Genomic DNA, 10,922 nt, shown 5'->3' with positions numbered 1-10,922 from the left:
AAATATAGGCGGACTTGAAGGGCATAAAAATCATATGATCCTTCCTAGGTTTGCTTTCAAATAGAATACCAAGAGAACAAAGCAAATCTCTTGCTAAATGTTAATTGTAAAGTTGTTGAAAGTTTGTTTGGGACTTGACTGTCCCTTTAATATAACTTTGTTTGTTATGCAAAACTGGTGAATGGGTAATAAAGGGATTATCTATCTTTTCAAACAATAACTATTGTTTTGTAGACTGTTCCTTTAACTAAGCACTTTTCATCAGCATTTTCAACAACATTCATTGCCTGAGCCTGAGGTGCTTCTACAATCTTCTAATTAATAAATGTAATAGTTCACAGGATACAATCACCTCTTTTGCTCTGAAGACATGCAGTGTTTAATATGCTGTGGAAATAATTTCTAGATATGCATCACATGCATGTAGCAATATAATGTTGAGCAATCAAAAATATAAATAAATTATTTTTGGGTAATACATAAATTTAGAATGATTTCACATATAAATGGTTGAACGCCCCTTTTATTTTCAAAAGTTATATTTGACAAAATTTCAATGTGCCCTAATACTTATTAACCCTTTATATTACATGCAGCATGTCATGATACAATCATGTGGAGTAGTTGATACATGGATTGGCTACTCAGCAGAGGTGGTATTGTGTCCTCAGCGTGGAAGAGGTTAAGGTGAATTGCTTTTTTGCTGTGTGTGTGAAGTCTGCTCTCAGAAAGCTGTAAGCTGAGACTTTCTCCCCCCCCCCCCCTTCCTTCCCCCCTCCTCAGCCTAGTGCTGTTAAATGTGTGTAAAGGAATGCGAACGCTCCTCCCCTTGGAAATTGATAGTGGTAGCTAAGACTTGTTTTTATTGGCCACACTCGTTGTAAATTATAACCCGGGCGTTGTCTTTGACAAGACAAAGGAAAGCTAAGTTTAGGTTTGCAACAGCAGGACTTTTTTAGTCAGAACTGCCTTGGGACCAAGAGACTAACATCAGATGGCAGCTCTCCACATACCTAAAGGAATTTGATAATAAGTAAGGTATTGTGTACTTATTTTCAGGTCCAATTTTGTTTTTGAAGAACTGTAACTTTGCATTTGTATGTTTATTTTGAATATCTGTGTAATTTTGCACTGTGTAACCTGTGTTGATATTTTTGTTATTAAACACATAGAAAATCTAATTCTGTCTTTGGGCCCTAATATATCTGAATTCACACTCCTGTTGAGACAAGGTTAAAGGCACGTTACCTAAGTATTAAACAGTGTGAGTTTTTTTTTTAGGGGTTCCCCAGAACTCCCCTTTTATTTAAAAGTTTTGGTGGTGGCAGCAGGGAAGTTATTAGAGCAGTGTGGGTCCGATTTGGTTAATGTGGTGTCTCTTTTAAAGGTCCTTTTGCAGAGTTGCAAGGATAAGGGAACCAGAGCTGTGTGCCATTAACCCCTTCATGCCCACACCCCTCTATTGTGACGCTGAGAAGGCGTGATTCGTCACAAACTGGCTGGCAGCGGTGGGGATATTTAGAGTTTTTTGGTGCTATTTGGATAGCATTAAAAGAAATTGCATGTTTTTGTGCAATTTCCCAAAGACAGAACTCAGTGCCTAATTATATATATATATATATATATACACATTGCAGTGCAAAGAAGCAGTTTCTTTTCCCCTTCCTCTTGTTTGTTTGTTGCTACTCTCATTATGGAAGAATATAGAAAGATGCCGAAAGAATCCCTGGAGCTAATTTGTCAGGGGAGAGCCATTGCAACTTTTGGCAAAACAAAGGATCAGTTGGTCCAGGAACTGCAGCATTCAGATGGCCTGCCAGCAGAGCAGGAAACAGGCACAGAAAGGGTTACTGTGGAACTGGTAACCCAGGAGATGATACCTACTGCTGTTACCCCTGTGAGTGAAAAGGAGTCTGAGCTACAAACAGCACTCAGGTACTTGGGGGATGCTGATCCTAAACTGAGAATGGAATTGATCCTCAAGTTTCAAGAAGCAGCTGAGAGAGAAAGAAAAGAAGAGAGGGAGGCTGCCGCGAGAGAGGCTGCAGTGAGAGAAAGAAAAGAAGAGAGAGAGGCTGCAGAAAGAGAAAGAGAGAGGGAGGAAAAGGATGCTCAACGGAGACATGAGCTGGATATGCAGAGGAATAGAACCAGCCTGTCTCCCCAAACCAGTGAACGCGGGGAAACCGCAACAGAGAGGCCCCGTCTGGAGTATTTTCCAATGTTGGAAAGATACACTGACTTGGATGTTTTTCTTAGGGGCTTTGAGAAGGTATGCAAGCAGTATCAGCTGCCCCCAGAGCAATGGGTTCGCTATTTAGCTCCTCGCCTGAAGGGTAAAGCACTGGATGTATTTGCTTCCCTTCCAGGGGAGGATGACCAGGACTATGAGGCCATAAAAACAGCCTTATTAAAAAGTTTTAACCTCACTCCGGAATTCTACAGGAAAAAATTTCGGAGTCTTCACCAAAGTGCAGATGACAGCTGCACAGAATATGTTGCACAGCTAAGGTCTGCTTTTAAGCAATGGACTGGGGGCCTAAAAGTCCTCACTCATGAGGCTTTGGAGGATTTGATGATCCTGGAGAAGTTCATGCAAATGCAAAGTCCTGATGCCAGAGTATGGATTCTGGACAGAAAGCCCAAAACAGTGGCAGAGGCTGCAGATCTGGCTAATGATTACGCCAACAACAGAGCACCTGAAGCAAGGCAGGCAGCTATCCAAGCTGTGTCTCCTAAGTGGAAAAGAGCAACCAAGCTAGCAGAGAAGCCATTTCATCTACAGCCAGAGGGGCAGGGGCAACACCGGGACAGGGGGATACCCGCCGGTGTTTCACTTGTAACCAGATGGGGCATCTGAGTTTCACCTGCCCAGAAAAGAAGAAGCCTGAGGGTGGGAATGTGGCTGGGGCACCAGCATCTGTTTTGTTTGTGGGTGGGTTCCCAAGGCAGAAGCGGAGAGAGAACCTACAGAGGGTATCTGTGGGTGACCAGGTGGCAACAGGACTCAGGGATAGTGGAGCTTCGGTTACCTTGGTGCATCCTGAAATGGTAAAGCCGGAGAACATTATACCAGGGAGGACTGTGTCCATTCAAGGAATTGGGGGAGTTTGCCCCGCAGTACCTGTGGCACGAGTGTACCTTGATTGGGGTGTGGGAAAAGGTTTGCGGGAGGTGGGGATTTCTGCGGATATCCCTGTTGATGTTTTGCTGGGCGATGATTTGGGCCGGATGCTTTGTCAGTATGCCCCAGAAGACAACACCTGCAACCTGGAAGGGCCAGTAGAGGGCCCTGCACCAACTGAGGTACTGTGTGAAACTTTGGGGGACCCAGAGGGGAGGCTGGGGATGGACACATCACTAGCTGCACCAGAGCTGGAGGTATCCCACCAAAGAATAAAGGATAATTCCCTTGAACATGATTGCTGGGAGGGGGGGCTGAGGGTTAATGCAGCTCTGCCTGTGTGTACACCAGTAATGTCTTGTTCTGATGAAGAGGGATGTAATGAAAATGTTTGTGACAATGTTACTTCTATTGAACCTGGGCGCTGGGAGGGAGAGCCTAGGGAGGGATGTATTGAAAATGTTTGTAACAATGTTGCTGCTATTGAACCTGGGTGCTGGGAGGGAGAGCCTAGGGTTAATGATGATTTACCTGAACCTGTACCAGTACTGTATTGTGCCAGTGAAAAAGGGTATACTGCCATTGATTGTGACAATGGGATGCCTGATGCAGTGTGTGGGAATGTGAGAGAGCAGCAGGGCTGTGCTGTGCTAGAACCAGCATTGCATATGCAAAGAAGAGTGAATGGCATGGCTGGTGTAGGGGTCAGAGTACATCCTGTCCTGTTACAGAGGGTAAAACAAGATGGTACCTTGGGTGTGGCTGTGGACCTCCCCTATAGGAATGGCAGATGTGAAGAAGAGGGGGAGGGAGATGTAGCTGCAGTGACTAACGAACCTACTACTCCTACAGAGCATACTGGGGTAGGTGTGAACAGTGGAGTATCTGGCCTAAGCATAGCAAGAATTGCTCTTAGTCCCCCAGTGAGTTACCCTGAGGGGCTGCTAGATCCCTTTATGAGTGAGAGCGAGTGTGTGATATCCTGCAAGGAAATGTCCTCCACGAGAGAAATTGTGTCAGCTGATGCTAATTGTTACAAGGGGCAAATGAATGCTGAGAGTGCGCAGAAAGGGCAGATATGGTCTTATGAACGAGGAAAGACTAGGATTTAGGTTGACATAAGGGATCAGCGTGGGCTGACCCCCTATTTCCACCATTTTAAAAGGGGAGGTGTCATGATACAATCATGTGGAGTAGTTGATACATGGATTGGCTACTCAGCAGAGGTGGTATTGTGTCCTCAGCGTGGAAGAGGTTAAGGTGAATTGCTTTTTTGCTGTGCTGTGTGAAGTCTGCTCTCAGAATAGCTGTAAAGCTGAGACTTTCTCCCCCCCCCCCCTTCCTTCCCCCCTCCTTCCCCCCTCCTCAGCCTAGGTGCTGTTAAATGTGTGTAAAGGAATGCGAACGCTCCTCCCCTTGGAAATTGATAGTGGTAGCTAAGACTTGTTTTTATTGGCCACACGTCGTTGTAAATTATAACCCTGGGCGTTGTCTTTGACAAGACAAAGGAAAGCCTAAGTTTAGGTTTGCAACAGCAGGACTTTTTTAGTCAGAACTGCCTTGGGACCAAGAGACTAACATCAGATGGCAGCTCTCCACATACCTAAAGGAATTTGATAATAAGTAAGGTATTGTGTACTTATTTTCAGGTCCAATTTTGTTTTTGAAGAACTCTAACTTTGGCATTTGTATGTTTATTTTGAATATCTGTGTAATTTTGCACTGTGTAACCTGTGTTGATATTTTTGTTATTAAACACATAGAAAATCTAATTCTGTCTTTGGGCCCTGAATATATCTGAATTCACACTCCTGTTGAGTACAAGGTTAAAGGCACGGTTAGCCTAAGTATTAAACAGTGTGAGTTTTTTTTTTAGGGGTTCCCCAGAACTCCCCTTTTATTTTAAAAGTTTTGGTGTGGTGGCAGCAGGGAAGTTATTAGAGCAGTGTGGGTCCGATTTGGTTAATGTGGTGTCTCTTTTAAAGGTCCTTTTGCAGAGTTGCAAGGATAAGGGAACCAGAGCTGTGTGCCATTAACCCCTTCATGCCCACACCCCTCTATTGTGACGCTGAGAAGGCGTGATTCGTCACACATGCAATCACAGATAAAGTATTTTAATTTTGATATTGTTTACTTTGTTTATTAAAACTCTGGAATGAAATCCAATATGCTATCTTACAATCTTTTAAATAAAAAATAAAATAAAAATATTTACTGTGATTTCATAGGTCACTACAAATTAATGATTATGGCATTCAGTGTCTGTTTAAGTTTTCACACTTACAACATTCAGGTGTTGCATTAATTGTATTACCTGAGGAGGAGGAGGAGGAGGAGATGGAAGAGGTAGGAGCTGGCCCCATATCCTTCTGACTTCCAATACAATTATAAAAAATGGCATTATAATTTTAAAACTTGAATATTAACAATTTACACATTACTTTTTAAACAGTTAACAATTACAGATTTACATTAAACAACAGTTAACATTAACTTACATACCTGTTGTTTGTCCAACACCTGGGTCAGGGGTGCTGCACATTATGTCTGGCAGTGTTGTAGCTGAAGAAAAACTGTGGGCTGGAGTCCGTAGCAATCAGCCCAGTATCAACCACAGGTAACGGCTGTGTAGCAACAGTAGAAGCTCTACTAGTAGATGCTGTAATAGATTAAGGTTTAAAATCAATATTAAGTATTAATATAATTGAAATCCAATATTAAACATTTTTACCATTAACATTTTTTAAATTTCGGCGTCAGAAATGACGCCGTTAAAATATATAAATGTACCTTGTGCGGCTAAGGGCGTCAGGTGTCGTGGGTCAAAATCTTCTAGACCCTGAAGCATATTTTCTCCCAATCTCTCCATTAACAAAGTTTCATATGTTGAGAGTTCTGCAACATATGGCTTTCCCACCACCTGTCTGACGTGCTGTCTTTTTTTCTCTGGCCATCTTTGCCTTCAAAATTCTCTAATATCCGAGAATCTTTTTTTTGCAATTATCTACAGTTTTTTAACATTGTTCCCCTCAGCAGATACATTTTCTGATATTGAGCGCCATATTTCGTTTTTCCTGGTGGTAGGTTGTTTTTTGTGCTTTAGCACCAAATAAAAATTCGGAATTTTGCAGCACCATAGTAACAAGAAACTGGTTCTGCTGGAAATTGAATTGGATATTGCGTCCTGATTTTGTTTTTCCAGGCCCTGCAGATGCCATTGTCTATGCCAAATTTCAAAGTAATGGTTAACAGGACAATTCTATCATCCTGAACCATACACATTCAATTGACTTTTCTCTTGATATTTATTGGGAATCGGATGAACCAGGTGATCATTTAAATCAGCCAATCAGTATGCTATTGCAAGCAATGTAATCAATCAACAATCATCCAAAAGTTTTATATAAATCCATAACTTTGTGCGCCATTCGTGACCTCCATTTTTTATGTCGAATAAATTGGGAGGATCTCTGATTTCATCCACCACCATAGGTATGTATTTTTTTATATTTTTTCATTTTGTTCAGCTATTAATAACATTAATCATATAATTTACAAAGATGTTTTTTTTAATCAACAGGCCTATGGGGCCATAAGGTTTTTCATGCGCTATTTCTGTTTTTGTTTGTGACGCAGATAATATAATTTTCTATTGGTTATAAAAAACGTACATTGGTGACGCATTTAAAATTAATATTTAGATGACGCTCATCATGTTTAGTGATCGCTGTTGCATACAATATTATTCAGATGTCCCTCCAATCAATAAGCAAAACTAAAATTGATATTTTCAATAACCAATGAGACAGCTGTATACTAGTATATTTATTGTAGCCTTAAAAAAAAAAGTTATTTTTGTTTCCGTGAGTTTACAAGTATGTCGAGAACACCAATTTTTCACAGATGGGGGAGCTTATTATACTTGTTACGGAATGAACACGGTATTTCCCGAGAGAATCGGTGGTAGTGCGCGGGTATTAGGCACGAGAGAGACGGATGAAATAATATATGAGATGATGGCCAGGATGAGACGCGTTTCAGGTATACATAGGAGGCGACGACAGTGTCTGAGAACGATTCAGTGACCTGAGACGCAGAGAGCCGGAACGCTATAATACGCCATGAGGTCGCTCATTCGGAGATGTAAGATTTTTATTTTTTGTTTTCTGTTTAATCTCTGTCGACACATATGACGCACCAAAATAAAGCATGTAAAATGTTGACTGTTAAAGGGATAGTCTACATCAGAATTATTATTGTTTTAAAAGATTTAGAGAATACCTTTTATTAGCCTTCCCCAGTTTTGCATAACCAACACAGTTACTATAATATACTTTTAACCTCTGTCATTATCTTGTATCTAGGCCTCTGCAAAATGCCCCTTTATTTTATTTCTTTTGACAGACTTAGTTTAGCCAATCAGTGCCTGCTACCAGATAACTTTATCTCCACAAGCACAGTGTTATCTATATGAAATACATTTAAACTAAGAATACCAATAGCCAAATAAAATAATAGTAATTTGTACAATTGTTTAAAAAAAGATGCTCTATCTGAATCATGAATTATTTTTGTGCATAGACTGTACCTTTAAATAGTTGAAAGCATAAATGGTAAACAATCATTTACTTATGATAAAAAATCAGAAAATATAGTATAATATATAGAAATATGATATATGATATATGTGTTGTTATTATTAATATAATCTGGAGTGTACAATGTCCAATTTTGGAAGCTGCATGAGCATTAGACATAGTAGTATAAAGTGAATAGTTGTAATGTGGACATGAATACTTTATAATTGCAGACCTATCAAGGCCAAGGGAGAGGATACCTAGGTATCTGCTGCCGGTATCCCACAGCAGCCCAGTGAGCAACAGGTCATCACCACCCACTGCCACTGACTTTGCTCCAACCTCAGGGGGATGAGGACTCCCGGACATCCTCAGCTATGAGTGAAAATGAAGGTAATGTTACAAGATCTCATTATTTACATTAAAATGAGATATCAAAATGTTTTAATTTTCGTAATGCTGATTCCTCAGGGATGTATTATGGCCTAGGCACACACGTTATTTTGCATAGGGAATCAAAATTTGGATGTGCATCACATCTGTACTGTCCTCTATCTAAAATCAAGCATATAGTACAGTGACTGATAATGTGAATGATTCTGTAGAGAAGACAGGGCACACGCAATGATTAATGCTTATAGGCATTGCTAATTCAAAAGATTTGCTGAATTACTGCTTAAATATTTGGTGTGAAAAGCATTACACACGAGAAACTGGAACAGTGCTAAGCATCAAAAGGTGATAAGGGAGGACAAGACATTGTTACGATATGCTGTATCCCATTATCTGCTGAAGTGCATCTGTGACCTTTGTGGTTATTGCAGGTCTTAGCAGGTAACGGAATGGAATAGCTAATATGTAATATTTCTTTTTTAAAAGCATGAGGTTGTCACAACCATCTAACAGCAATGATGGTCATAACATATAACTTTAAACATATTCATCTACCTAATAATCATTTGTGTTTGTGTTTCTTCTCGGACAGATGAAAGTGATGAATCATCCTCATCATCCGAGGAGGAGATTTCCCCAGAAGCATGTACAACACTGGTGGCGGCAGAGGAGGAAGATGAGCCTGAAAATGAAGGTAGGAATCTATCATGTTCTCTTTTGTTAAAATTCCACATTGATTTGGAAATAATCTGCAGACACTTGTATCTTTTTGCTTTGTAGAACAATGTGGGGGATAATCTAGGCCTTGACACCAATTCTGCATCCATAACAATGATTTTTCTGGGGGGGTTGTGTTTCTTCTCCAACAGATGAAAGTGATGAATCATCCTCATCATCCGAGGAGGAGATTTCCCCAGAAGCATGTACAACACTGGTGGCGGCAGAGGAGGAAGATGAGCCTGAAAATGAAGGTAGGAATCTATCGTGTTCTCTTTTGTTAAAATTCCACATTGATTTGGAAATAATCTGCAGACACTTGTATCTTTTTGCTTTGTAGAACAATGTGGGGGATAATCTAGGCCTTGACAACAATTTCTGCATCCATAACAATGATTTTTCTGGGGGGGGGGGGTTGTGTTTCTTCTCCAACAGATGACAGTGATGCATATGCTACATCAGCCCTAAGTCCGGAGGAGAGACAAGAGGCGGAAAGTGAATGTAAGCATAGGCATTTATCATATATTATTTCACTGCTATATTTATTTTGAATTTGTAGACCCTATATTTTTTATTTTGTAAACAATGTGGAGTATAATGTAGGCCCCTTGACGCATATTCAAGATCAATAACAATATATTTTTTGTGCTTCTCGGACAGCTGAAACAGACAGTGGCACTGAATATGCAGCCACAGCAGAGGATGAGGTGGAAAAAAAAGAAAGTAGGAATATTTCATATGATGTTTTTTTACTTATATCTGGAAAGTGAATTGTTGTAACAAAACTAATTTTGTGTTTTTATTACAGCGGTTGAAATAGGGACACAAACAGAGCCCTCAGTTACACAATTCAGGGACCTTCGTCAGGCACTGCGAAATTTTGTAGAGGCTGCAAGAGTACTAGAGCATTCACTTCAAAATCTTTAAGAAATTCATTGTATATATTTTTCTTTGTTTTACAACAATCATTTTATGAATAATTAAAAATTTATATTTATAATATCATGTGTCACTCCATTATTTTAAGGATTATCTTAAAGGGACATGAACATAAAATATATGTTTAATCATCTATAAATAGCATGCAATGTGGTAGATTATTATTTGGTTATAAATTTATATCTATCCTTTGATGTCAAACATATTTTTCAAAACCATATAGCTGCTCAATTATGTCTACATATGGATGCCTTATGTGATTGGCTTGCACATGTGCATTGTTATTTTAAAAAATAAATGAGGGATAATAGAAGTGAAAATGATTAATGCTGCTTGAAAAGGTTTTGTCTATCGGCAAAATGAAATTACATATATCAGTTTGATGTCCCTTTAACATATGAAATGACATTTTTTTAAAATATAAAACTCAATTGAGTAATAATTCACATTACATGTTTTTAATATATTATTGATACAATCGATAATATATTTCATCGATCAAAAATGATTCATATGAATACATAATGAGATATGAAGAACAATGTTGATTTATTAAAAAAATTACAATGTTGATGAACATATTAAACAATTTAGTAATTGGACATAACAGGTATATAAATATATATATATATATATATATATATATATATATATACACACACAAACAGACATACAGGGGCCCACAAGCTCCGAACAGAGCTTGTGGGCCCCTGTTTCTGGCAAGTCTTCAGACTCGCCAGAAACACTAGTTATGAAGCAGCGGTCTAAAGACCGCTGCTCCATAACCCTGTCCGTCTGCTCTGAGCAGGCGGACAGGAATCGCCGTAAATCAACCCGATCAAGTACAATTGGGTTGATTGACACCCCCCTGCTGGTGGCCAATTGGCCGCGATTCAGCAGGGGGTGGCGTTGCACCAGCAGCTCTTGTGAGCTGCTGGTGCAATGTTAAATGCGGAGAGCGTATTACTCTCCGCATTTAGTGAGGTGTTGCAGACCTGATCAGCATTGTCGGATCAGGTCCGCAACACCTTTGATAAATAGGGGCCACAGTGTCTATCTCTCTCTCTCTCTCTCTCTCTCTCTCTCTCTCTCTCTCTCTCTCTCTCATTATATATATATATATATATATACTTTTATCTATATATCTATCTTTAACTATATCTGTATTTATA

At 39.6% G+C, this 10,922-nt stretch overlaps 1 long non-coding RNA gene across 1 annotated transcript; it reads left to right on the top strand.

Annotated features, from left to right (window-relative positions):
- Positions 1-9,300: 9,300 nt before the first annotated feature.
- LOC128643337 (uncharacterized) lies at positions 9,301-9,811 on the top strand. The gene is made up of 3 exons (XR_008399814.1): positions 9,301-9,312; positions 9,472-9,534; positions 9,620-9,811. It is a non-coding gene; the product is annotated as an uncharacterized LOC128643337 (long non-coding RNA).
- Positions 9,812-10,922: the final 1,111 nt, after the last annotated feature.

The sequence above is a fragment of the Bombina bombina genome, chromosome 1 (genome assembly GCF_027579735.1).
Source record: "Bombina bombina isolate aBomBom1 chromosome 1, aBomBom1.pri, whole genome shotgun sequence".
NCBI classification, from domain to species: domain Eukaryota; kingdom Metazoa; phylum Chordata; class Amphibia; order Anura; family Bombinatoridae; genus Bombina; species Bombina bombina.
This window is presented reverse-complemented; position numbering and strand designations above follow the sequence as displayed.